Here is a 25,602-nt window from a genome sequence, read left to right on the forward strand (position 1 = left end):
AGACATCTTGCCTTTCCAGAGTCTGGTTTCACTGGGATAAAACTACATCTATCCTTGGCAATACTCAAATTAGGTGGCTTATATTCTTTTTTGAAAAAACATAAACCAAAGCTGATTTTCCTAAATGCAACAGTTGACTGGCACTACAGACTGGTTCACTCCTCATTACCTTTCCTACCCCTTTTCTGCCTTCTCCAACAGTCAGGACTGGAAAATGAAACCCAAATTCACAGCCTTCATGCAATTGGCTAGAGCGTCTCAGAGGGCACAGTTCTGGACAATGAAATGTAGTTGAAAGTCACTCGGGAGGCATCCCTTCCTGATAAAAATGGCTGCACTGACTGCCATAAAGCTACCAGATAATAAAGTGAGGCAGAAATCCATGCAACTATTTTATAGACATTTACCAACACCTCCTGAATTAATGAGAATATAGACTAGGCTGCTATAACAAGAATCCCAAAGATATAAAAGCTTAAAGTGCTAGAAGTATATTTATTGCTCATGTTTTTACATAAAAACCATTCAGGTATTCCACCAAAGGTTAGGATGGCAGCTTGGTGATGACAAGGACCCCGGCTGCTTCCACTTGTTGCTCTGCCATTCCAAAAGTGTTACTTTATTCACCTGGTCAAAGGTGGCTCGCCTGCACTCCAGCCCAAGAGGAGAAAAATTAAGAGGTGGCCCACTCCTTTCCTTTTGAAAGTGCAACTCGGAAGTTATACATACCAACTCTGCTCATGTTCCCCTTGGCCAAAATCTCACAGGACCATATTCAGCTGCAAGGAAGGCAGGGACATAGGTCCAGCTAAAGCTCCTGTCACAGGAGGAAAAGGGAGAAGAAAATTGAGGGGAGGAGAAAGAGAAAGGAGTTCTCTCACCATGGGGGCCCTCTGCCACGTTATGATGCAGGAGGCAGGTCAGCACCTGGACACTGGACTGCACACCCTCCAGAACTGTGAGGTACACATTTTCTCTCTTTCTAAACTAAACAACAATAGACGAAAAGAAGAAGAAAAAGAAATGGAGAAGAGAGAGAGGAGGAAGAGGCCTATTACGGCTATAAATAATAATATGAGAAGAACAAGTTGCAGCTCTGCCACACTTCTACATGCCAGGCACTGGGCTGGGTGCTGGAGCTAAGAGATGCACACATCTAAGTCCGCTCCCTCCAGAAGCTCACAGTTAGCCCTGCAAGCTGAAAGTGCCCATGACCCTGGCATCACTGACACCAGCACAGATCCCTGACCTCCACCGATGCCTGGCACGATGATACCAATCAGCAGCGGCACTGGATATTCCCCCCTAAACAACAGGTACCTGGTACAGAACTAAGAACTGAAACAGCCATGGATGCGGCATCATCCTGGCCCTCGGGAAACAAGACGGGAGAGGTGAAGCAGCAAGGAATGGTGAAGCCCAATGCCAAGTGAGGACACGTCTGGGACAGCTACAAATGGCTCTGAATGAGGATAGGTGACGGCCGATGGCCTCTGTCAGCACAGTAGATCTTAGGTGATGGGCTGGGGTAGGTGAAGGCAGGGAAAGCAGAAGATGGCTGCCAGTGCAAGCGGAGCACAGGGAAGGACCTGCTCACCCCAGCCACGTGCACAGGGCAGCTCCTCTGTCATCAGACGGAACCTGCCCTAGACGATCCCAGCACTCAGCTGCTGTGTCCCCCAGAGACAGACACTGGACCGCTACACTCTAAACACAAGGCAGCCACCCCACCTAGCCCATCACGAGTGATTTCATGGTCCCGGTTACAACACCATTTCCCTAAAGCAATTTTCCCAGAAGTGGCAGAAGGGCCGAGATTAACTTCAAGTTGCCATGGAGAGCCCCAGAAGACCATCTGTCCCGGCTGGTTTAGACTTTCATCTCCCACGAGGTTACTTCCTAGGATCAGATGCTCTCAAAATTCTCTCCCTGCTGCAAGATTCGGAGAACCTAAATCGGATCCAGGAGATGTGAAAACTCCAGGATAAAAGTGAGGAACACCTTGGTCAAATGAAGGAAGAAATCATCCAAGCAAAGGACAGACAATAAGTCAACGATAAACAATGGTTACACATTCACTTAGTTTGGCTTTTATTCCTTTTTCTATATCCATAGCCCACCTCAATCCAGAGAAACTTTCATATAGTGAACAATACCGACGATGAGGATTTTTAAGCCAAGGCCAAGGAACCTGTCAGTAAGACAAGGAAAGAAAATCAGGAAAGCATAGTATGCAAAGCTACAAAGGTCACAAAATTCTGAAATGGAAACTAACCCTGAGCCACAAGTTTTTCCCTGGTTTCCCTTGAACTCAAAGCAAAAATAAAATATCTATAAAAATGTGTATTATGAGAAAGCTGCAAACAGGTAGCGCAGTTATGGCCACTGCAGCCAATTGGGGAGTGAAACAATAGAATGGAAGACCTCTCTCTCTCTCTCTCTCTGCCTCTCCTTCTCTCTCTGACTTTCAAATAAATAAATAAGTCTAAAGAAAGAAAGAAAGAGTGAAGAGACACAAACTCCTGCATCTGATGCACCAGGCGGGCATTTCAGTAAAGCATTGAGAGCCCAGTGTGCACTCAGATGGGGGTTTTAATGGACATGAATATGGGTCCCCCATTTCTTTTCCCACTACATCCTCTCTGGCATACTTTTGAGTAGAGGGCTTCGTGGGGGTGGCCTTGCTCCCACAACTCTTCTTGGTGAAGGGCAGATGAGACTCCCCCAGATTTCCCCCAGGAAGACAGGTGACAAGTTATAGCAAAAGATCAATCACTTTAGGCATGGAATCCCCTAAACAAACCCCTATGGGTGATGCTTACTATCAAGGCTCCTAGCTGTTGGAGAAGCAAATGACTCCTTCAGTCCAGTGTCGGGCCGGCTGTGTCACTCTCTCAAGTCAGTTCATTCCCTTTGATAAAGGACAGGCAAAGAACCCTGGACTAAGGGAGACAGACAAGAGGCTGGGTCCTGCATTCAGGATTCAATGCAATTCTTTAAAATTTCTCATTTGCTTCAGCTCCTCTTATACGCATAGGCTAATATCTATCCTCCTGCCTTAACAGCTTAACCTGCTGCACCACAATGCTGGCCCCTCTTGCCTTTTTTTTTTTTTTTTTTTCAGAAACAAGGACAGTTGCTTATCTTCCTGTCTTCCCTTTCTTAATTCTGCCTTAGAAGTATTATTTTAGGTAATGCATTATAAGCAATCATAAAACAAAACAAAAAATTGCATGCTGGTGATGTGGTGTAGTGGGTTAAGCTGCCACCTGCAATGCCGGCATCTCACATGGGCAGTGGTTCAAGTCCTGGGTGCCCCACTTCTGGTCTAGTTACCCGTTAATGAGCTTAGGAAAGTGCATGGGCCCCTGCACCCATGTGGGAGACCTGGAATAAGCTCCTGGCTTAGGCCCGGCCCAGGTCCAGGTCCAGGTCCAGCCATTGTGGCCATTTGGGAGTGAATCAGTGGCCAGAAGATCTCTCGATCTCTCTCTCTCTCTTTCTCTCTATAACTCTGCCTTTCAAATAAATAATCTTTTTTTAAAAATAAACTGCACAAGGGCATTTTATATTTCTCAATGGATTCCCTCCGTCTCTCTTTTATCTGCACGTTTCTGGATGTAGGAAGGATCTATATATCACCTCTGCTTTAAAAGGATGAGAGAATAAATCAACAGAGGCTGACGCTAGGGTCATCCCAAGTCAATGGCCGAGCTGGTCCCAGGGCAGAAACTCCACAACTCCTGGCTACAGACGGCAAGGCCTGTCCCACTCCCTCCGGGGTCTCTCCCCTCCCTGATCAGGTGCTGCTTTTATCTTCTTGTGGGTCTGCAGGTGGGTGGCAATGCTGCCGACTCCTTTCTGGCTCCATTTGGGCCTTTTTCTTTCATCCATTAATTAAGTCATGCGCTTTTCTCATGGGGGGGGGGCAGAATCTTCAAAAGAGGAAAAGGAGCCCTCCCTTTCACGGCATTCAGGGATTAAAGTTCATCTGGCTATGGAATGCTCACCAGGGACCAAATGCATTACCGAGAGGCAACCGCTGAAAGCTGGTGACACATTAATATGAAAACGTGCAGACAGAGCTCAGTTGAGACCAGCAAGGTCTCAGGCTTGGCATTCCCAAGGCAGCGCCAAGGAGCCCTGTGGCACCTCGGGGGACAGAGAGGTGCCAGTGCCTGGTCAGGGGCCCTCAGGATGACCATCAGTGGTAGCCTTGTCCACTGTGTTGACCTCAAAAGCAGAATGCCCTTGGCAGTGTTCATCCCGGGGTGCCTCCCAACTCTGGGGGTCCTGGAGCTGGGCCAGGATCCTTCCCCTTCCCACTGCAGTGAGGCCAGCCCTGAGCAGTAGAAAAGCAGCCTGTATTCTTCATCCTCATTTACTCAGCTTCTCTGGGCTCCCCTCCTTCCCCTAGGAGTTCTGGGCAGCAAGCCTTCCATGACATAGAACATCCATTCGGGCATCACACTGGTGCTTTTTTTTTTTTTAATTAGAAATAATTACAGATGTATAGTGGAGACTGCAAAAATAGAAGAGCGCTCATTCACCTTTCACCCAGTTTCGCCCGCTGCTAACACTGAACATAACCACAGCACAGCAGAAAAATCAGAAAACTGACACTGGAGCAGCCACAGGCCTTACGCAGGCTTTGCCAGTTTGACACGCACTCAGTTTCTGTGGTGTATACACTCTGTGCAATTTGGCCACATGTGGATGCGTACAACCACCGTCACGTCACAATCCCAGAAGTGTGCCATCGCCACAGCCATTACAGAGACACCTCGCTCACTGAAGGACCTGTGGGTTGTCTCCATCTTGGGGCTGGTACAAACAAAGCTGCTATGAACAGTACAGGCATCAGTGTAGACCTAAGTTTTCACTTTTGTCAGACAAATTTCTACAAGCATGATTGCTAGATCTTATGTCAAACCTTCTCTATAAATGTTGAGGGAGAATTTTCTAAAAATATGTATTCCACACACTACTCTGCCTCTTCATATACAGTACACTGAACCAAGCTGTGCAATAATGAAAAATACACACCTGACATTGAATACTTCATATAAAATAAAAGAGCAAATATCTCAATGATGATTTTGTGGGTTTGTTTTGTTTTTGTTTTTTTTTTTAAAGATTTATTTATTTATTTGAATGTCAGCGTTACACAGAGAGAGGAGAGGCAGAGAGAGAGAGAGAGAGAGAGAGGTCTCCCATCCACTGGTTCACTCTGCAGTTGGCCACAATGGCCGGAGCTGCGCCAATCCAAAGCCAGGAGCCAGGAGCTTCTTCAGGGTCTCCCACACAGATGCAGAGGCCCAAAGATTTGGGCCATCTTGTACTGCTTTCCCAGGCCATAGCAGAAAGCTGGATCAGAAGTGGAGCAGCTGGGACTTCAACTGGCACTCATATGGGATGCCAGCACTGCAGGTGGTGGCTTTTATCCACTATGCCACAGTGTCAGCCCCAATTTTGTGGGTTTCTTAAAAAGGTAGAGTTTCAGAGAGAGGTAGAGACAAAGAGAGAGAGGTCTTCAATCTGCTGGTTCACTACCCAAATGGCCTCAAGAACCGGAGCTGGGCAAGGTGGAAGCCAGGAGCCAGGAGCTTCTTCCAGGTCTCCCATGTGGGTGCAGGGGTCCAAGGACATGGGGCAGCCTTCGCTGCTTTCCCAGGGGCATTAACAGGGCACTGCATCAGAAGTGGAGCAGCCAGGACTCGAACCAGCACCCATATGGGATGTTGGCATTGCAGTCCAGGGCTTTAACTTGCTGCACCACAGTGCCATCCCATTTTGTGTGTGTTTTCTTTTTAAATATTTACTTATTAATCATTTTGGTGTGTGGAGTTTTTCTTAGCATGTCATTATTGAAAGTGAATACAAATAAACTAACAGTAATAACTCACAAGTGCTCAGTGAATATTTTGCTGTTTGATATGTTAATTGTGGCTTTCAAATGCACTATGGTATTTAAATTGTAATGAATTAATAAAAAAAAGTAATGGCTTTCATAAAAAAAGATTTACTTATTTATTTGAAAGTCAAGCTACAGAGACAGAGAGAGAGGGAGAGACAGAGAGAAACAGAGATCTTCTCCAGATGGCTGGGCCAGGCCAAAGCCAGGAGCCAGGAGCTTCTGAGTCTCCCATGAGTGTGCAGGCTCCCAAGGACTTGTGGCATTTCCCGCTGCTTTCCCAGCACATTAGCAGGGATCTGGATCACAAGTGGACCAGCCAGGACATGAACCAGCACCCATTATAGGATGCCGCCTTCACAGGCAGCTGCTTTTACCTGCCACGCCACAATACCAGCAGCCCTGTTGTGAAAATCTAATGAGAGAGACAGTTGTTTTGAAAGTGCTTTGAAAACTATAACATAACCAATGAATACAGATGCAGAGGTCTTTTTAACCAACTCCCACATAACTAGGGCAGTGGACAGGGTCCCTGACTCCACTGGAGTCTTCATTCCCTCTGTAAAGTGTCCTGCACTGTGGTCATGGAAGTGTGAGAACTTCTGCATGCTCCTGGACACAGCATACACTCCCGTTCCCACCTGTTGAGTTTTATGCTCCAAGAACCAGTAGAGTCTGGTCCCAAAGCTCATTATACAGCCATATAGCAGTCATATTTTTCAGAAAATATGTAGTTTAACTCTACAGAATATAAATTGATGAAACAAGATCATTAAGGAGAGTTATTACTTCTATGAAAACAGTCAAATTCTTTGGAAAGGTGAAATAAAAATAACTATCCCAGGCCAAAACAAAAAGCTACTGTATAAGCCCTGTGATGAGGATAAGCAATTGGGGAGGCAGGGTTTAAAGGAATTTTCCATTTTGAATGCTTCATATGTTCAAATTTCTTTTTGTTTTTTTAAGATTTATTTTATTTATTTGAAAGGCAGAGTGACACAGAAAGAGGGACAGATAGAGAGAGAAAGATATCTTTTGGGGCCGGTGCTGTGGCACAGCAGGTTAAAGCCCCAGCCTGCAGCACTGGCATCCCATAGGGGTACCAGTTCTAGTCTTGGCTGTTCCACTTTCGATCCAACTCTCTGCTAATGCTCCTGGGAAAGCAGAGGAGGATGGGCCAAGTCCTTGGGCCCCTGTACCCCGTGTGGGAAACCCGGAAGAAGCCCTTGGCTCCTGGCTTCAGATCAGCTCAGCTCCAGCTATTGTGGCAATTTGGGGAGTGAATTAGTGGATGGAAGACCTCTCTTTCTCTTTCTCTACCTCTTTCTGTAACTCCTTCAAATACATAAAATAAATACTTTAAAAAAAAAAAAAAGGTAGAAGGTTTCGGGATGGCATTGTGGCATAGCCACTGACTGTGACATCTGCATCTTGTATCCAAGTCCCAGCTGCCCCACTTCCAATCCAGTTCCCTGCTAGTGCACCTGGGAAAACAGTGGAGGATGGCCAAGTGCTTGGATCCCTGCCACCCACATAGGAGACCCGGATGGAGTTTCAGGCTTCTGGCTTTGATCTGGCCTACTCCCAGGTGTTGCACCCATTTGAAAACTGAATCAGCAGATAGAAGATTCTCTCTCTTTATCTCTCTGTGTATCTCCCCTCCCTTTCTGTAGCTCTGCCTTTCAAATCAATAAATAAGTATTTAAAAAAAAAAGAGTAAAAGATTCAACAACGGATAAAAAGGAGGAAGTTTTAAAAACTATTGATTCTTGGCCGGCGCCGCGGCTCAACAGGCTAATCCTCTGCCTTGCAGATCCGGCACACCGGGTTCTAGTCCCAGTTGGGGCACCAGGTTCTGTCCCGGTTGCCCCTCTTCCAGGCCAGCTCTCTGCTATGGCCCAGGAGTGCAGTGGAGGATGGCCCAGGTGCTTGGGCCCTGCACCCCATGGGAGACCAGGAGAAGCACCTGACTCCTGCCTTCGGATAAGCGCGGTGCGCCAGCCACAGCACACTGGGCACAGCAGCCATTGGAGGGTGAACCAATGGCAAAGGAAGACCTTTCTCTCTGTCTCTCTCTCTCACTGTCCACTTTGCCTGTCAAAAAAAAAAAAAAAAAAACTATTGATTCTTGAAGGCCACTAACTAAATCATACAAGACGTAAGTCAATGTGACATTACAACATTGTAATGATGAGAACATAGCACTTCTGCCATTGTAACAAGTGACCAAATCCCTGTACCAGGGCTCATATAAAACAGTAATGGTATTAGCAACTAGTAATATTTATTAAGTTACTACTATATGCTAAGGGCATTCCATTATTTCATGTATTACTCACCCCCACCAACAAAAAAAGGATGGAATATATACATCTTATAGATGAAAATATCAGAGGAGGACCTAGTAACTCTCCCGTAGCAGGAGTTGGGTACTCAAGGTCAGTCCAACTCCACCACACTACATCCTGCAAAAATCCAGTCTACTGGGCCTCGAGGTGGGGAAAGTCTGGGGGCTTTGGAAATTCCACTGGAACGGTGTATCTGCACCACCTGCAGCATCTGGTTCAGTCTCTGAGAGCTCGAGTTTCTAACCAGCTCCAAGACGACAGGTGACAGGGACACACTGCAAGGGGCCACGTCCCACCCTAGAAGAGTATGTACTCACTGTCCTTCTCTACAATCCCACCTTCTTCAAAAAGCAGAGGTCACACAGCACGTCAGTGCCCTTCCGCCTCCCATGGGCCTACTGGGCCTCAGCAGTGTCTTCCACGCCCACCAGGCTGACCCAGCTGTTGCTGAGGGCTAGGAACGTGGGCATCACATCTATTAAGGGCCTCTTCCGGGCCATGCACGGGAGTGCCAAGGAGAGTAAGGGAAAGACCCACATGCCCCAGAGCTTGTAACCTTCATTACACAACCTACTGCTGCAAAGACAGGCACATGTCACCTAATAATGTGTCAGACACCAACGGCCTGTGGCTATGATGGTGGTCCCATCACATGATAAGGGGCTGGAGATATCTATCACCTAGTGTCACTGCAGCACCAAGCACACTCACCTGTGTGTGTGGAGGCTGAGCTAACACGTCTACGGCACTGCCAGCTGTGTACACAATACATACGGTTACACACAGTACAAACTTGGCAATGACAATAAATGGCAGCATTACTGGCTTATTCATTTTTTAAAGATTTATTTATTTACTTGAAAGTCAAAGTTACAAAGAGAAAAAGAGGGGGAGAGAGAGAGAGAGAGAGAATCTTCCATCTGCTGGAAGATGTGCCCAGATAGCCACAACAGCCAGGGCTAGGCCAAGCCAAAGCCAGGAGCCTGGAACTTCATTTAGGTCTCTCACATGGGTAGCAGGGGCCCAAGCACTTGGGCTATCTTCTACTGCTTTTCCCAGGCCATTAGCAGGGAGCACAATCAGAAGTGGAGTAGCAAAGACTCAAACAGGCACCTATATGGGATGCCAGAGCTGCAGACCATAGGTTTACCTACTACGCCACAACTCAGTCCCTTATGTATTATTTTAGAGTATACTCCATCTACTTACGAAAATAAAAAGCATGTGTAAAATGACCTCAGGCAGGTTTTCCAGGAGGTATTCTGCAAACAGGCGCTGTGTAAGATTGCCTACAGTATGCAGCACAGGAACACCCTGTACAGGTCTGCAGCCTAGGAGCAACAGGCTACACCACTCAGCCTGGGGTGTAGTAGGCTGTCACATCCAGGCTTGTGTGTAAATCCACTGCAGGGTTGTTTACACAACAACAAAATCGTCCAGTGACCCGGTCCTCAGAATGTAGCCCCTTCATGGGAGATGCAAGGCGGTACCCGATTACCACAATTTCATGAGCTTGTGGTAACATCATAGAGAACAGAGCAAAAGCATCTTAAAGGGTCCACACGGTCATCAGAGTGTCTTAAAGAAGTTACTCCACATTTCCCACAGCAAACACTGAAACAAAGAGTGACCAAGAGTAACCCCAGGACTCGGCCCTTCTAACTCAAACCTTCTTATCTGGCTTTGCAGCATCTCTGTGTTTGCACCTGGCTGGCTGCCCATCTTCTGGGCCAAGGAAAGGAAAATATTCACAATCCTGCCTTCCTTACAAGGGGAAATGTCAGCTTCTGCTTTTAATTAAGCATTTTATACTGATTTTCGTCTTTGACCATAAAAGATACCCAACTGCATATTTTTTAATGATCCATACAGATCTAATAAACAATGTTTTTCCAGTAAAAAGGCGGCTCCCACTGTCTCCCCTGTTCGCCATAAAAATTTGAGCTTTCCAATACGCACTAAATTGACAAGTATTTAATGGACGCCTCTTTTATCTGTGCCAGGCTCGATGTGTTAGGCACTGCAGATGTGAAGGGGAATGAAACACCATTCTTCCCCATCCAGAGTTCGCAGTCTAGAGGGAGAGGCAAATATGTAAAGAAATCATCCCAGTAGACAGCACTGCAGCAGTTTCAAAACAAAAAACAGGGACTGGTGTGGTGGCCTAGCAGGTAAAGCCACCACCTGCAAGCCAGCATCCCTTATGGGCACCAGTTCCAGTCCAGGCTGCTCCACTTCTGTTCCAGCTCCCTGCTAATGGCCTAGGAAAGGCAGCAAAGGACGCCCAAGTGCTTAGGCCCCTGTCATCCATGTGGGAGACCCTGTGAAGCTTCTGGCTCCTGGCTTCGGCCCATTCCAGCCCTGGCCATTGAGGCCTTCTGGGGGGTGTAGTAGAAGATGGAAAATTTCTCTGCCTCTCCCTCTCTCTCTGTAACTCTTTCAAATAAATAAATATTTTAAAAAACAATAACAACAACAAAGCAGAGATTTGCCGATTCAGATGCAAAACCATAATCTATTTCCCGTTTGAAGGAATGAAGAGGTATAAATAAGCAGAGTCCCACTGTGCTCCTGCAGTATATTGTGGTCAGCCAGCAACAGCCACAGACACACAGGCCAAGCATTCTCCTAGGCACTCAGGGGACTATGGAGGATTCCGTAGCCAAGGAGTTTACAATACCCTTAGGGAACACTGAGAGATCAAAAATAGCAACTGCCACTGGCATTCTAGAAGTTTTCGGACACTAGCGAGAGAAGTCAGCGTAGAGCAGGTCTGGTTCATACATCCTTGATGCTCCACAGCCATGGGCCCTGAAGAATTTTTGAAGAAGGGAAATGACGGGATAGAAACTGTTCACATATCAATTTTATATTTTACTAATGGGACTCTTCTCAGAACACCTGCTCTGCGCCAGTCATTATTAGTCTAAGCATTTTACATGTATTATTTGTCATTTTCCTATCAGCCCTTTATGGGAGACTGAAATCTACCACCCTAAGATATTTCAAAAGATTTCAAGATGGCTGTTCAGAGAAAACGTAGACATTGGACTCAGAGGCTTTAATGAGGCCTCCTAACCACCTCAAGAGGATCTAGAAAGATCACACTTCTAGAGGTGCAGCCCCCAAACCACCCCATTGTCCAGGGCTGTGACACATTCAACCAAGGACAGCACTGAGATTACCTACAACATGTTATCTGCATGTTTCATTCACTGTGCACTGCCCTCACTCCTGCTTCCAGAAGCTCCGAGCCCCTATTCTGGTGCTACATAAACTTCAACCATCTGGCCCTTCTTTGAATCTCACACTCAGTGTGACCCCCATAGGTATACATGCAATACACTTGTTCACCACTTCTGTTGGTCTGTCTGCTGCCAATGTATTTCAAAAATGCAATTAAGGAACATCGGAATGTAGAGGGAAAATATTTTTGGAAGATATTTTTATTTATTTGAAAGACAGAGTGACAGGAAGAGAGAGAGGGAGAAACAGAGAGAGGGAAATCTTTCATCTGCTGGTTTGCTCCCCAAATAGTAGCAATGGCGAGGACTGTGATAGGTAGAAGCCAGGAACTAAGAGCTTCATCCAGGTCTCCCACATGTGTAGTAGGGGCCGAAGGACTTGTGTCATCTTCTGCTATTTTCCTAGGAACATGAGTAGGGAACTAGATTGGAAGTAGAGTAGGAGGAACACAAAGCAGCACCCACATGGGATGTCAGTGTCTCACGTGGCAGCTTAACCTGCTGGCCCCTAGAAGAAAAATCTTAAATGGCCCCCCACCTTCAAGGCAGACATGATCATCCCCTTTCTAGAGATGAGGGCAACTGTGACCCAGTATGGGCATCTAAGTATGGGCATCTAAGGTGATGTACCTAATAAGTGCCGTGGCTGAGCGAGTTAATTCAGCCGGTTGGATTACTGAAAGGAAGATGGGAGGCATTTGGGGCAGAGGTTAGGTCATCTTTTGGGATGCTTGCATCCATGTCAGAGTGCCTGGGTTAGAGCCCCAGCATGCTTCCAACCCAGCTTCCTATTAATGTGCACTCTGGGAGGCAGAAGGTAACAGCTCAAGTATTGGGTCCCTGTCACCCACATGGGAGACCCAGGTTTAGTTCAGCCCTGGCTGTTGTGAGCATTTGGAGATTTGGAAAGTGAACCAGTGGATGGAAGGTCTGTCTGTCTGTCTCTCTCTCTCTCTCTCTCTCTGCCTCTCAAATAAAATAAATAATAAAAGCAAAAGTAAGAGAGTCCGGGCGAAAGAAGTAATGGAAAGCCGCTGGGTATTCTGGGCCTGAGGAATGGTAGCAACACCCAAAAGAGGAAAGTTTATCACACGGCTCTCATAAAGAGCTTTATCTGCTTTTTCAAAATTATCCAATGGCAGTTCTCTGTAGGACAGCAATAAAGGTACTGAGTACCTACTAAGTGCTGGCGACTACACATCAACAGGGCCTGCTGGGCAGAGGAGACATGGAGAGATTTAGTGACCGGTCAGTGCTCAAAAAGGCAAAGTGACAGGACAGTGAGAGAGAACTACTGGGTTTTCCTTCTTGCCTATGGCAGCTGGCCACATGCTGTCGGACTCAAACTCATGCACAATACAAGAACCCACCACAAGGGGTCAGGCCTGTGGCCGCCACCGCCTCCTCCCTCTCCTCCTCCTCCTCCTCCTGCACCCCTCCTCCCCCCATGTTCTCTATCCGCCCCCCCTTCTCTTCCCCTGCAAAGGGCTGCAGCTCCTGCCCCTGCAGATGATTTGCTCCTTAAGGGCTCTTAGTCCTGATTCTGGAATATTCTAAGACTAACTACAAAATGTACAGGATCTAGTTCAAAATACAAACCCAGGGCTCCTTGTTCAAAAGAAAATTACGAATTTCAAGACAGCAAGAGCAGAGCATTAAACCAACAGTGGGGCCCAAGCACGGGGAGGGCTGTGCAGTTGCACAGTCACACACCCAGAAAGCTCCTACTCCCCTGCACTGGTAACAAGCGTAGGACTGGCTCCTAGAGGATGCTCTTATGTTCTGATTTTCTGAGGAGCAGGATACCCAGGGCCAAGAAGACAGCTTCTCCATTCTGGGAGGGCCGCGCAGTGCAGGCTCACAAGACGAAGGAGGAAGCTGCTCCAGGGCGCAGGCATCTCCCTTTCCATTCTCACATGGTTTCCAACGATTATGTGGTACAGTATTCAGTGCAAAGGAATGTGGTGGTCTACCCTCCCAAAGGTTATCCTTAAGGCCAAGTGTACAGGGAATAAGTCAAGGCTGCAATCAGCCCTACTTTAAAAGAAACAACTCTTCCTGAACCTCATATACAAAGCTTGGTAAAAATAATAATAATGGCAATAACGAACATGATTCGAGTGTTTATACCAGTGACTATGCTAAATCTTCTCAAAAGATACACAATCCTAGGGCAGGCTTTGTGGCTCAGTGGGCTAAGCTGCTGCTTGGGATGCCAGCACCCCAAATGGGAGCTCCAGTTTGAGTCCTGGCTTTTCTGCTTCCAACCCATTTTCCTGGGAAGACAGCAGGTGATAGCCCAAGTTCTGCCCTGCCACTCAAGTGGGAAACCTAGATGAAGTTCCTGGCTCCTCGTTTTGGCCTGGCCAAGCCCCAGCTATTGTGACCATTTGGGGAGTAAACCAATGGATGGAGGAGCCCATCACTCTGCTTTTCAAATAAATAAATAAACCTTTAAAAATTAAAATCCAGAACATACACAATCCTCACAATATCGAGAAGGCAATGTTAGAAATCAGGCTCATCCGCTTTCCTAGAAGGGTTTGTTTCACTCATCTACCTCTCCTATGTATGAAATCTCAGAGGAAAACCAAACCAAACAAACAAACAAACCCTATAACTGTCCCACCTTGGGCAAGTCCGCTTCCTTCCTGGGCCAGGCACGCTCCACTGTAAATGGAGCATTTGGCCTGCCTTCTCTCAGGTCCTCCGCACCCTGCTAGTATGCTACCCCAGAGCGGGAACCCAGGGACACTCGCCCCACCCCGTTCAGCTTTCTCACACATGCTGCTCCAGAGCACAAGGCGGACAAACCACCAAGTCCAGCACATCAGAAAGAAAACCAGCCTGGCAGCCAGGACACCTGGATTCTCTCTGGGGATTCATCAGCCACCCCCTCCCAGTGTGACTTGCAGCAAGCCACTTCAACACTCTGAGCCTCAGACCCTCACCCAGAAACTGGTTAGCAGACCCCTAAGGTCCCTCCTGATAAGTAGGGTACAGGGCAAATCAGCATCCGTCAGTGATTGCTATCAGTATCACTATTCCTGGCCATGACCTATTCCAATAGTGTCCTGTGGCTCAAATAAGACCCCTTTTCATGTAAAAACAAAATAGACTCCTCTAACTGGGAAAATGCAGAATGCCAAAAAGTCCTTAATTTTCACCCAATTCATCAAAGTTATAGTCGCGCATCCTCAAATAATCGGAAGCCTTATCGCAATCACTGATGACCTTGATTCACAGAACCCTTGCGATGATGCTGAAGACCCTGGGCAGGGACCCACTTCTCTGCACCCCTGGCAGCTCAGGTCTCAGTCCACTTCCATTTCCATCTCCTACCACCTTGACCTTCCAACTCCTCCTCCCCTCTCTCACAGCTGCCCTTACCATACTGCTAAGGCCTAAAACACAGCACAGGAGGAGACATATGTATCCAAAGCATTGGGAGCTGTGTATCCATGCATCCTTCTGAGTTTTAATCTTCTTTCGCAAAGAGTACAAGCCTTTAAGGGAAAGAGAGGATGCACACGTTTCGTGCATGTAGAAAGCTTGACCCAGTCTCAGATAAATCCTTCATAACCGTATTTTAATATATTTTTGGAAAAACATGAAATACTAGAATATAAGAAAAGCAAGGCTAAGTGACTTTAATTTGCACACAGATCACCTGAGAATCTTGTTACATTGCAAATTCTCATCCAGTGTGTGTGAAGAGGAGTCTAAGACTTGTTGGCAGCAAGCTCCAAGGTGATGTTGATGCTGCTGGTGCACAGAGGTTGGCCCAGGGGAAAACTGAGGGTCAGAGAGGCAAACGTTTTGTCTAGAATCACACAGAGGCAGAGATAAGAGACGAACTCAAGTTTGTGAGCTTTCAGTTCAGGGCATCCTTTCTCAGGGAGGTAGGGTGGGATGCTTCTAAATACACACACACACAGAGAGAGAGAGAGAGAGAGAGAGAGAGAGAGAATGGGGACTACATTGTGGTCTCTGTACCAGTTTCCATTAAAGAGTCTTACCAACAAAAGTTATTCAAAGAAATACATGTTAATTTGTTAGGGGAGGGAGGATTCGGATTACAGTAACACTGTAACCTTTTCAACTCCTTAAAGACACCTCTCTGATCAGCTACCCCTTATCACCCAAACTTCTGTACCGCGACTATTGTCCACAAAGGCATTTTCCAAATTACAAATTAGTGTCTTGGAAAAAGTTCAAAACAAGCTATTATTCCAATTCAACATTGAGGGAGGAGATAAAGGGTCTTTATTCCAGCATCATTAGGACACTTCATGTACCGGAACATCCTTTGCCCGGAACCACTTAGGGCTCACGGAGTGTGTGAAGAGTCGCACTTGGCAGTCCAAGCTTTCAGACAGGATTCAGAGCCTCCTGGCCTCCCACCGCTCAGAACCACTCAAAGGGTTCCTGAGGCCTGGAACTGAGTTTGCACAATCTTAAGAGTTTGAGAAAGCCTGCTCCAAGAGATGGCTTTGCCCAAGCAAGGCACGCTGCAGGTCCACAGTGTGTTCCTGACTCAGTGTCACAGCCACTACCTGAAAGTCACAAGTGTTCCAGATTTTTGACCAAGTTTTCTTCTAAAAGTCACAAAGCATACCCTGAGGGGTCAGCATTGTGGCACAGTGGGGCTCAGCAGGTTAAGCCGCTGGCTGTGATCCCAGCATCCCATAGAGCACCCCTCCGAGTACTAGCTGCTCCACCTCCAACCCAGCTCCCTGCTAAAGCACCTGGGAAAGCAGTCAAAAATAGCCCATGTGCTTGGGCCCCTGCCACCCTCGTGGGATCCCCAGAAGATGGAAGACTGTCTCTCCCTCTCTCTTTATAGTTCTGACTTTCAAATAAATTAAATAAATTTTTAAAAAGAAAGAGGGAAGCATTTCCTGAAAGGAAAGATCAACTGGCTGGTGAACCTTCTTATTCTAGTCCACCACTATGATAAAATGAACAAATTCACTGCGACTGCTCTGGACTTGGATCTTGCCATGTTAGGAAACCCAGAGGACAGAGGGGTAACACTTAAAGGCAAAACTAATGTTTCCCCTTGCAGGAGGAAGCGCCAACATAGCTCCAAAGCCACAGGAGCCTTCTCAGTGGAGCTTCTGGTGGTTTCTAAGTGGAGGAATGCAATCCATCAGCCCCCTGGAGCTCTGGTCTGGCTGCCAACCCTCCCACCAGACCTTTCCTGAACTTGCATCCCGACCACAAACTCCCCTTGCCTGCATGGAAGGTTCTGACTTCCCCTCGCTGTGCACCAATCAGGGTTCAGTAAGCAAGGCAGCCTCGCCTGGGGGCCGTGTCTCTCTCTAGGCACGCGTCAAAGTGAATTCTATCTCCTCTTTAATGTGTCTCTCCCTCCTCGCCCAAGTCTGGGAGCCCCTCACAGATAGGGAGGATGTTTGCTCCCTGGGTATCCCTGGCACCCAGCATAGTCCGTGGCTCATCACCAGGAATTACAAAAGGCCAGCTATTATTGCTACATAACGACGCAGTGCCTCCACTCTCGCTTCTTGGACTTGGCGTCCTGTACTGTGCTTCCTAAAAAACAGCTAGGGCTGGAAGGCACACACAAACCTCCTCCCCATACAGAGGAGGAAATCAGACAGACAGGCAAGTGCTCTGGGTGGTGGCGGTGCGTTCAGTGGTCTCGCAGAAAGGAGACACTCTGACCTTAGACAAGTGACTCTCAGCTACCCCAGCAACTCCTCAGAGCCAGGCCAGCACCCATCAGCGAAGGAATCTGGTTCCTTCCTGACCTCATGCCAGAAGCCAGAAAAGCAGATCTCTACCGCAGACCCCAGCGCTGAAGAATTCAGGGTGGGTAACGCTGGGCAAGGCAGGTGCGAGCCTTCGATTCCTCACCTGTAAAACACGGGCGATGGCTTACCACGGGCACTGGCGACCTGCCCCCGGCCCAGAAGCACCATCTGCTTCCACCTTCACCAAAAGGTAAGGATGTAGCCACGAGAAGTGCCCCCAGTGTTTACAGTCGGGGAGACTGGGGCTTCAAGGTTTGCCCAAAGGCACTTGGAGGTAGGTGAGTGGCTTCAGCTCACTCCCACAGCCAGTATTTTGACTTTGGTCTGATTGGCTTTCCCAACAAACCCCTTCCCAGCCCTAAAAAAGCATCAACAGTGAGAAAAGCCTTGCCTGAGAGCAAGCAGGAGGCTCGCCCCATGCTCCGGTTTCCTGGCAACCAGGGCTCGCCTTACCTGATTGCACTGGCGGCAGCTCTACTAATCCTAGGTGCCCACAACAGAGACAGGATTCTTTCCCTGCGGGCCCCACTTCTCCTGAGATTAGCCACAGGCCCCAGGAGGCTGCTATCCCAACCCCAGGGCAGGAAGGCAGCACAGCCAAGAGGGAGCTTACCGCAGGAAGCCACCGGCTCACTGAGAGAAACAGCGTAGACTGGATGGCGGGTCTGATCACAAGCAGCAGAGGCAATGCCAGCGGGATGGACGCATGCGTGCCAGTCATCAGCAGGGCCCCTGAAGCACCCCCCACCTCTGTGCACTTCCTGGAAGGGCTGGCAAAGGCATCAGGCAAGCATTCAAATTACAAAATAGATGCTGCATCTCCTAAAGGGATTCCCTCGGGCGAGCACCCAGGCCTCTGTCTCGTTCACCTATGTATTCTCAGCACCTAATATTGTGCCTGGCACACGGAAGATGTTCGATAGATCATTGGGTTGGCAAACAAATGAACTTATCATCCACCACCAGTGAGGCAGAAGCCAAGGCATGCATTGCAGACTTGAACTCACCATTAATTATTTAGTTTGGGATAAGTCTCTTCACCTAGGTTTTCCATTCTGTAACCCCTAAATAATAATACCTAGGTCTCCAAATCCCCCTGAGAGTTAGCTATTTATCCCACAGGACTCTGAGACAAATGCACAGGGTAGCTTAAAAATGTAGCATTAGTTAGGACTATGTACTTAATCTTTCTTGAGCACCTATCATCTATACAATGCAACATTAGAGAAAGCAACCATTTGGGGGCTGGAGATTACAGGTAGCCTGGTATCATAGAAGAAAGGAAACTGGAAATTCTAGGACCTTGAGTGAGAATCTTCAGAGCCGGCTCTTGTTCACAGTTCAGAAAGCTGCTGGCCAATTCAACTGGGTCCTGTAGTCAATTCTGCCCTCAGAAAATTAGGAGAAAATACATTTTCAGGCAAAAAGTAAAGGAAGTTAAATCAGTTGCAGACTCCATTTCTCTCATTCCCTTCCTGTTTGCAAGAGACAGGGGATTCCAGTCGGTATAAAAATATCAATAACCACACAGTGGCATTTTCACAGTGCCATGCAGTTCACAATGTCTTTTCACCAGGATTTTCCCCTTAATACACATAACGATCCTCTGAGGTTCTATTAGCCCATCTCATGAGTCAGGAATCAGACACCCAGACCAAGATCACACAGTAAGTGAGAAGCAGGCCAGGCTCAGAATTCTCGTTTTCCAAACCATGCATGCTGTCCTCTCGGCACCGCCTCCTGGGAGTCAGAATGCTCTTTCTTCCCCACACCCCGATGCCTGGCTTGCTGCAGAGGCTGCCTTAGCTTCCTCATCCATGATACAAGCCTGACACTAACGGGGTGCACCAAGTAGGGTTGGTGTGCGGGTTCAGTGTTGTTGAATACTGGCCACACACAGGCAGTGCTCTGTAAACAGTATTACCGGCAGTAGAAGCAGTAGCAATCATACCGTTAACTGACAGCCCGCTCCCACTTCCAGGCTCATGCACAGTTTGCCCACCTCCTGAAAAGCTCTTCCCAGACAGACACAGTGCTCTCCCTTCGCTTCCCACAGTCTCTGCTCACAGTCACTCCCCAACCCACTCCATCACTTAGCCCAGCAAAAGTTCTTTACTCACTTTATTTTTCTTAGCACTACCACCTGACACTACACATACAGGGAGACTTCTTCAAGCTTGTAGAAAATGAAATTAAAAAATAAGTTTATTTTGGTGCCAAAAGAAAACTTGAAGTCCGTGCCTACCAGAAGTTTCAAAAAATTCATGGGAAATGTGTATCACTGAAAAATCTATGTATGGATTTCAAAATTTTTCTGTATCCAAATCAACTTATCTTTTTTCTTTTCCTTTGTTGGGGAAAGAGAGAGAGAGAGACAGAGAGAGCGAGCAAGCTCCCATCTGTTGGTTCCTGCTCAAATGCCTGCAAGGAGCCTGGGCTGGAGCCAAAGCAGGGAGCTGGAAATTGAGTCCAGGTCTCACATGGGTGACAGGAATCTAATTACTTTAACCACCACTGGTCCCTCCAAGGGTCTGTGGTAGCAGGAAGCTGGAGTCAGGAACCAGAGCTGGTTATCAAACCCAGGCACTCGGTGTGGGGAGCAGGTAGCTTAACCACTAAGCTAAATGCACCTCCCTGAATTTATCTTTTGATTCTGTTTTTCCATGCACTCTCCAAAGTACCCCCTGTATTTCTTTATTTCCTGACTCCTCCTTGAATAGGGTCTTTGTTTCCTTCGCTGCCTAGCCTCCAGCATCTAGAACAAAACCTGGTACATAGATATTTGTTGAATGGATAAAGGAGGCCTCCTGGATCCATTCACCAGGAAAGGAAGAGAAACTCTTGCTTTCTGTCTGCCCCTTGGATCTCAGATGAGACTTCAAAGTTTACAAAGTGCTCTTACATCCATCATCTCCTGTAATCTTCCATAATCTCCAGGGAATGAGTTTTGCTCCCCAGTGCAAAGGTGAAGAAACTGAGACCCCCCCCCCCAGACTCCCAGAAAGAGCACAGCAACTTTCTGGAGAGGCAAAGGTAGGGGATGGGTCCTGAGCCCCACTCCAAGGCCCTCCCCTGCCCCAGCAATTAGACACGGGGGGGGGGGGGGGCGGGGGTCTGCCTCCCTCTGCGCTTTGGTCTTGGTGCAGCAGCTGAGGTTCCCAGAGGAAGACTGGCCTACAGAGAGGCCTGGGAAATGATCTTATCACTCAGTCAAGAACCAAATATCACAGACAGCAGTGTTTTGTGAACTGATTTGTCAAAATAAACCCATGTGCTTATTATCAATATTATGTTTTAAATGCATAATGCCCACCCCAATGAATGGAATTTTTCTGCACCAAAATTAACTTATCTTTTGGGGCCAGCATTGTGCTGTAGTAGGCTAAGCCTCTGCCTGCAGTGCCAGCATCCCATGTGGGTGCCGGTTTGAGTCCCAGCTGCTCCACAGTAGAAGATGGCCCAACTACTTGGGCCCTTGCATCCTCATGGGAGACCCAGAAGAAGCTCCTGGCTCCTGGCTATGGATCAGTTCAGCTCCAGCCATTGCAGCCATTTGGGGAGTGAACCAGGGGAAGGAAGACCTTTCTCTCTATCTCTCCCTCCACCTGTCTGTAATTCTGCCTCTTAAATAAATGAATAAAATTTTTTTAAAATAAAAATCTTATCTTTTAATTCCATTTTTCATGAACTTTTTGAAGTAGCCTCAAACATAGAAAAAGAGGAAGAGGAGGGCTCTCGGGGAGAATCTAAATTTGCTGCCCATCGAGAGCAGAGTGACCCTCATCTAGAGCACAAACCCAGAGTTACCATAGATTTTTCCATCTTGGAAAGGCAAACTGCCCACAGCTCCCCTGCAAACAGAACCCTCAGCAGGCTCAACTTCATCCAGACTGACCTTTCTATGGAGTTGGATCCCTCAACTTCTGCAAGAGACAGCCTTGAGACGTTCAATAGTTCAAAGATGCATTTTTCAGTTCCTAAATAGTTATACTAAAGCAAACCTAGGTCATGCCAACCCCTACGAGGTAAGAATGAAGCTTAGTAAAGGCAGGAAGGTTCATACCATCGACCACCAAGTGCTCTACTGGCTGAGATGATCCAGAACCAGACAGGACCCTAAGGGGCACCCAACAAGTGACAAAGAAGGGATTATAAATATAACCATTGCACAGGTAAGTATTTAATGACCAATGATAATGAATGCTATTGCAAAGCACAGGGTGCTAGGAAAGCAAGCAAATAGGAACCCATGGTCAGTCAGTGTGGTCATAGGACCATGGTCAATGTGAAGGGGAAGGGTGTTCCCATGGGAGGAGTAGCCCAGGAACAGAGGTACCAGGTGAGGACTGAGAGCAGGCTGTCAGCAGCATGGGGGCCCTGGCTGAAAGCCCTGTCCGGCATCCTCAGTGATATTTGTGGTTGTGTCTGTCTCCTCCTTCTCAGTCCCCCACTGCAGGTGGGACTTCACAGGTCTTGATTTGCTGAGGTCCCAGTACCTGTCCTTTTCCTTCTATACTCTGCGGCTCTCCTCCTCTGCATGCTTTGTCATGCTTGCATAGGCAGTTTCACTTCGAATTTTGCATTTTCAGAAGAGCCCAAAAGTAATCACTGTCTTAGGCAGTGCCCAGAACTGACAGCCGGGAGCACTCGGGCATCTCGAATCGTGTGTGCAGGGGTGTGACCAGCCAGCTACGCAACTCACCTGGAGCAGGCAGATCCTGTTTCTCACATAACACACAGTAGTGTTCCAAAGGGAGAAGACAGCAAACTGGTGACTACTGGGTTAAGCACTGATTCTCGAAAGTATGTGTATGCAAGGCTAATATCTCCCATCAACACAAGTTCAATGAGAAAAAAGACAACTGATCAATATCCTCCGGGGAGTGTGAAAACTATATAAAATTAGAAATCCCTCAGTTGGAGTGAAATCTAAGTACCAGGGATATAACATCCCTTATGGAGAAAAAGAACAAGCTGCTTTGATGTATGTCTAAACCCACCTGGGAAATGGTGTCAGTTGCCCGCGAGGAACAGATAAGAGTCTTTCAAGGCTATCTAGGATTTCGGATAGCAAGGTCTATTTTTGTCTTAAGATGTTTAACCTTCACAGAGCTTAAGAAAGGCCCCCTATCCTTGAAATTAATATAATTATAACCTAAAACTTCCAGAACTAAGAAAGTCATCCCCAGAGATGACTGTATATAAAATCAAGCCTAATGAGATCCCGAGACCTAGAAGTCTGGCCTCATCCCATCCTGTGAAAAATCACAAAGGAGGGACTGCTGTTCTCCATTCAAATCACAGATGGGGCTGTGATGGATCACCGCCCAGAGCCCAGACCCTGCCTCCTGTGGTCCCGTTACGTCTCCCATTTTACTGGTGAGAAAAACAAGTCCCAGAGAAGTTAAGTCATTTGCTGAGTTGCCAGGCAAGGCAAGTCTAGTGTTACAGCATGATCCATCAGACACCAATGCTTCTCTACCTGTTGCCATCACCAACCACTTAGGATACTCCTTGTTTTTAAGTGACTGCTCTCAGCCTAGCCACAAATGGAAATTATCTTTGGTTACAGGAATCCCAGCTGTGGGCCCCAACTACAGAGGCCTCACAACCATTTCTAAAGACCAAGGGCTAATGTGAGGATTTTTTGGATGAAACTATAAAAATTAGGCAAATCAATTTGCTGGTGAAAACAGTCATTTATCAGTATTGTAGAGTCACAAATTCCAAACCCAAGTTGTCATTTAGAACAGAAAGCTGATGGGCCTGCAGTCACAGAGGCTGGGTTTCACTTGGCTTGGCCAGCTCCAGAGTGACTTCGAGTGAGCTGCCAACGTCACTTGGCTCATTTTAAAGGGGAGAGAAAAAGAAGTCCCATTTCACTGGATTATCTAGAAAATTAAAGGTACTATTTCACATGAAATAATTTTATAAGCTGCAAAGCCCTATACAAATGGAGGATTTAATTATAATTATTTCAACTCAGGTATTTGGCTAGGATCTTTTAGAGAATTTGAATCATCAAGAATTTTTTTTAAAGGAAAGCTGAAATGTAGTGTGGCATAAGGATTAAGGATAAAGCCGCAGCCTCAGGACACCCAGGTTCAAATCTTGGCTTTTCCCACCTAACTGGTTGGGTGGTCTCAGGCAGGTTAGTTCCCTTCTCTGTGCCTCAGTTCCCTTTTCTGAAAACCAAGAATACAGTCAAAACCAGTACCTCTCTTATAAGGCTGCCCTGAAGACGGTGTATGAGTTTAAAACACTTTAAAAAGGTGCAGTGCTACTCAGCACCCAGTGCGCTCAGTGTTATCACTGCACTCTTGGGATTTTCATCAAACAGGCAAAATGAGGACTGGGATTTAGTAGCTTGAACCACAAAACTGCCACCCAAAGTCAGCAGAGGGAAGTCATAATCAGGCACCTTTGGCAACCAGGTCTGAAATGTAGGATTTTTTTTAACCCTCTGGGGTACTCTTTGGAAAGAAATGTTAAGTCTTCATGCCCCCAGAATCACCCAGGGTCCTTCTCCCTTCCCTCCCCACTTCATATGCAAAAAAAGCCTCTTTGCTTTCCTTCAAGCTCTCATTCCCTGAATACCTGCTTGGCCCCTAAGAGCCTAGGATGGCCTGGGCCCCTGCTGGAGACAGGGCAGCTGAAGCCAGCCCTTTGGCAGCAGCTCCTCTCCCATCTTCCCATCATCCTCTCAATCCCTCTCATGCTTCAAGCTCACTGCGTATCCCACTTCCTCCCTGAAGACCTCTACCTTCTTGGGATTCTGTATATTTAATTGCCAACTCTGTACTCACAGGGGCTGTATAATTATTTCACAAGTGCCAGTTTTATTGCCCTTAAAAGGTGAACCCCCCAGGGGAATGGCCCTAGTTCTTCTAGATACCACACATATGCTCAATGCAGTGTTAGAAGCATCTTCAATGTCCCAAATAATTCTGGAAAGAGTTTAATTCACTAGAGGAAACCTCAGGCTCCATGTGAAATGGTCAGACCCAAACCAGGTTTCCTATTTTATTCCATCAAGAAATGCTGGTCCTGATCCACTAACTGTATCTCAGTATATATGCTTTACAGTCTTCTGTTAGCTAAGGTAACATTAGCAGCTGCAAATGGAAAACCCCAGAAGTTTGGTTTCTGGTAAATGTTAAACCTAGGCAAGGGTGCACCAGCAGGTAGCTTCCACCATGTGGCGATTAAGGGAGTGTTCCAGGCTGTTTCCATCTGGTGGTATCTTCAAAACTCCACCCCTTTACGTTGCCAAGCGACAGAAGGATCACATGTTCTTCCCTGGGAGCCTACAAATTACTTCCAACCTCTTCCCATTGGCTGGTATCTAGTCACATGGTCTCGCCTAACCAGGAGGCAGCTGGGAGTAGTCTAGCCATGGACCCAGGAAGTGATGAGGACAGATTTGGTGATCAGTTAGCAATTTTGGGCTCCCCATAAATCTGCCATCTGAAACGCCACCCTCCACACACACAACGGCTTAACCTTATTCACCTTTCTGTAGCAGAATTTGTGCCTCAGAAAAATAGTATAAAAGATATAGGACTGGAGTAAATCCTGGCCAGAGTTCCAGTTGTGTTGGAGTCCATGGTTAGGCGTCATGATTCACTCGGCCTTCACACCTGTGCAAGCCCCTCCCGGACCCAAGGCCTGGATTAGGCAGGTGGGGGAGGTAGAAGAGCAACTGTCCTGGTTGCCTTGCATTTGGCCACTGCACAGTTACTTGCTCTTCCAACAAGCACGTGTCAGTTGAAAAGCTGCCCAGTGGAGCAACAGCACACAGGCGTTATAGCAGATAAACCCTGGGCGGGCCTCCCACTGGCTACGTAACAGTAACAGCGTACTGCCTAAGCACGGTTTCCACGTTTTATTTCACTGAATCCTCACAGCCAGCCTGTGAAGGCGGCCCTCGCGTTCTCCCCCGACCCTCCAATCCCCCAAGGATCTCCGTCTCGTAGCCCTGGGCCTTCTCAGCCCTTTCCTGTAATTCACTTGCAGAAGACATGGTTGATGGGTGGAGGGAACCTGTATGCTCATTGATCTCTTCCCAGTCACTCCTTAAGGCAGTGGAAATAGCATACACTTGAGAATCAAAACACTGAAGTTCAAGGCCAGCATGTGGCGTAGGCAGTTAAGCCACCACCTGCATCACCAGCATCCCATATATCAAAGTGTGGGTTTGAATCCCAGCTGCCCACTTTCAATCCAGTTCCCTGCTAATGTGCCTGGGAAAGCAGCAGAAGATGGCCCAGTCCACCCATGTGGGAAACCAGAATGGAGTTCCAGGTTCCTTGCTTCGG

General features: G+C 47.3%; 1 protein-coding gene across 2 annotated transcripts in view; it reads right to left on the reverse strand.

The window, feature by feature from the left end:
- Window positions 1–25,602, reverse strand: part of ROR1 (ROR family WNT receptor 1) — a 420,372-nt gene that overhangs the window by 386,440 nt on the left and 8,330 nt on the right. Inside the window, exon 1 of one of the 2 annotated variants that reach the window (XM_089300521.1) lies at window positions 17,388–17,855. The exons of the other annotated variant lie outside the window; for it this stretch is intronic. The gene's annotated coding sequence lies outside the window, so the exon portion shown is untranslated. Of the gene's footprint in view, window positions 1–17,387; window positions 17,856–25,602 lie in introns of those variants that run through there. 2 annotated transcript variants of the gene reach the window in all.

This window comes from Oryctolagus cuniculus, chromosome 7 (assembly GCF_051225735.1).
Source record: "Oryctolagus cuniculus isolate XC-2025 breed Fujian yellow rabbit chromosome 7, ASM5122573v1, whole genome shotgun sequence".
Classification (NCBI taxonomy): Eukaryota; Metazoa; Chordata; class Mammalia; order Lagomorpha; family Leporidae; genus Oryctolagus; species Oryctolagus cuniculus.